Consider the following 3245-nt stretch of genomic DNA (forward strand, 5'->3'; position numbering starts at 1 on the left):
AACTGGTCCTTGGAACCCCGACTAGACTCCTCCAACCCCTCCCCTAGGTATTCGGACAAACTGCACCGTAGGGTCCGGAGGATTCTACATAACTTTCAACTCATTGACGTCTGGAGGATACAACACCCCTCCACTCGGGACTTTACCTTTTATTCACACCCTCACAACACTTACACTAGGATTGACTACTTATTTATCCCGCATAGATTTTTGCACCTGGCTGAGGCATCTGCTGTGGGCGGCATGTCCTGGACAGACCATGCTCCTGTCTCGCTGGGGATTCGCCTGTCCCCTGCTCGCCCGAATTCATACACGTGGAGACTAAACGAGATGATCATCCAGGATCCCGGCTGCCAGCAGCAGATCAGAGAGGCTATAGCCAACTATATCGAAGTTAACGACACAGAGGGAATCTCTAAAGTGGTGGTCTGGGAGGCCCATAAATGTATAATAAGGGGAAAACTCATTCAACTGGGCGCCCATAGGAAAAAACAACATATGGCGGCACGGGAGGCCTTGTTACAAAAAATTCAAGCCTTAGAACTTCTCCATAAATCCACCATGTCTGATGATAACCTCCAATCATTACTAATGGCTCGGAAGGAATTAGACTCGCTTATGTCCCACAGATTGAAGTTAGAAGCTAGGAAATGCCGTAGTCGTTATTTTCTATGGGGGAATAAGCCTGGGAAGATGCTGGCGCGGGCTCTCCAGGTCCAGCGCGCGGCATCTTTTATATCTAAAGTAAAATCGCATACGGGAACAACACAACACACCACGACAGAGATAGCAGCAGCCTTCCGACACTATTACTCCCAGTTATACAATCTAAGAGGCCCCACGGAGGCAGAATCCGACCTCTCCCGAAAGGCCTCCATTGCAGAGTTTTTACGTGAAATTAATTTCCCCACTCTTACACCTGAAGAAGTCGAGTCACTTGAGAACCCCTACACTCTGGCAGAGCTTGAAGAGGCTGTCAAAGCCACCCCAAATGGCAGGAGTCCGGGCCCGGACGGCTTCTCTTTAGCATATTATAAGACATTTGGGGATGTTTTGCTACCTCTGATGCTTAGAGCCTTTAATCAGGTTTCAGACCAGTCCCTCTTCTCTCCCCAGTCTATGCTAGCACATATCACAGTGATCCATAAGGAGGGCAAAGACCCGTCACACTGTTCCAGTTATAGACCCATTTCCCTGCTAAATGTGGACTTGAAGCTCTTCGCCAAATTAATGGCGAATCGCTTAAAACTCTTCCTCCCAAAACTAATACACTCGGACCAGGTGGGTTTCGTTCCGGGCCGCGAGGCCAGGGACAACACCACGAAGGTGCTGGATTTAATTTATTACGCATCAACTTGTAAATCCCCCTCCATCCTCCTCTCAACAGACGCAGAAAAAGCGTTTGACAGAGTGGACTGGGATTTCCTGATGGGGGTGTTGGAGCACATGGGCATGGGCATGGTAGGCCTCCAGAGAATTAGGGCCCTGTACTCTGGTCCCGCTGCCCGCGTTCGTATCAATGGTGAACTATCGGACCCGTTCCAGGGCCCTCATTCCGAGTTGTTCGCTCGTTCTTTTTCATCGCATCGCAGTGAAAATCCGCTTAGTACGCATGCGCAAAGTTCGCACTGCGACTGCGCCAAGTAACTTTACTATGAAGAAAGTATTTTTACTCACGGCTTTTTCTTCGCTCCGGCGATCGTAATGTGATTGACAGGAAATGGGTGTTACTGGGCGGAAACACGGCGTTTCAGGGGCGTGTGGCTGAAAACGCTACCGTTTCCGGAAAAAACGCAGGAGTGGCCGGAGAAACGGTGGGAGTGCCTGGGCGAACGCTGGGTGTGTTTGTGACGTCAACCAGGAACGACAAGCACTGAACTGATCGCACAGGCAGAGTAAGTCTGGAGCTACTCAGAAACTGCTAAGTAGTTAGTAATCGCAATATTGCGAATACATCGGTCGCAATTTTAAGAAGCTAAGATTCACTCCCAGTAGGCGTAGGCTTAGCGTGTGTAACTCTGCTAAATTCGCCTTGCGACCGATCAACTCGGAATGAGGGCCCAGATACGGAATGGCACTCGCCAGGGGTGTCCTCTGTCACCACTTATTTTTGTGCTTTGCATGGAGGCCCTGGCGAGGGCCATCCGCCAGAATGTTGACATCACAGGGCTGCAGGTGGGGACGAAGGAGTACAAGCTTGCCCTGTTTGCAGATGATCTCCTTGCAGTGATTTCTAATCCTTTGACCTCTATACCCAACCTTCTTAAAGAGTTCAAGCGTTTTGGAACTCTCTCCAATTTTAAAATTAATTTGTCAAAATCTACAGCAATGAATTTAACACTAGACCAGACCAGCCTCCAAGTACTACAATCTATCTCGCCCTTTGCATGGCATCCAACACAATTAAAATATTTAGGAGTAATCCTACACAGGGATCTTTCCCAGATTTACCAATTGAATTTCCCCCCACTACTATCAAAACTTCAATCTGACCTCTCCAAATGGGGTGGGAAAAAAATCTCATGGATAGGGAGAATAGCGGTAATCAAAATGAATATTTTACCCAGAATTCTTTACCTACTACAAACTCTGCCTGTCACTATCCCCCGACCATGGTTCCTCTTACTACAACGAAAGATCAGAGACTACATTTGGGCGGGGCGCAAACCCCGATTTAAGCATGAGATCCTCTTTAGAAGAAAACATCAAGGAGGCCTTCAGCTTCCCCACTTTCTATCCTACTACCATGCAGTACTCCTTACGAGGGTCATGGAGTGGAGTAGTGAACTCCACAGGAAACAATGGGTAGACATTGAACTGGCCTCTCTTCCCTCTCTTAGCCCGAACTCCCCCTGGCTTTCTAAGGTCCCCCAGGTATTGCACCCATTAGCTGGCCCCATCTTTTCGTGCTGGCGTCTCTTACGCTCCCTCCCGCATGTTTCAGCACACCCCTCCCCACTCTCACCGTTGTTTGGGAATCCAGAGTTCCCCCCAGGGTGCCACTCCCTGTCGTTTTATTTATGGCAGGAGAGGGGCATCTTGAGAACTAATCAACTGCTGGACTCATCTGGTATAATACCTTTTCCCGAACTGCAAAATAAATGGAATCTACCCAACAAAGAAATCTGGAGATATCTCCAAATTAAACATTATCTACAGACTTTTTGCTCTTCTGGAAAGGGTATACGAGCACTGACTCTATTTGAACAGATGTGCCTCTCCCACACATACCCTAGACACACTCT

This window comes from Pseudophryne corroboree, chromosome 4 (assembly GCF_028390025.1).
Source record: "Pseudophryne corroboree isolate aPseCor3 chromosome 4, aPseCor3.hap2, whole genome shotgun sequence".
NCBI classification, from domain to species: domain Eukaryota; kingdom Metazoa; phylum Chordata; class Amphibia; order Anura; family Myobatrachidae; genus Pseudophryne; species Pseudophryne corroboree.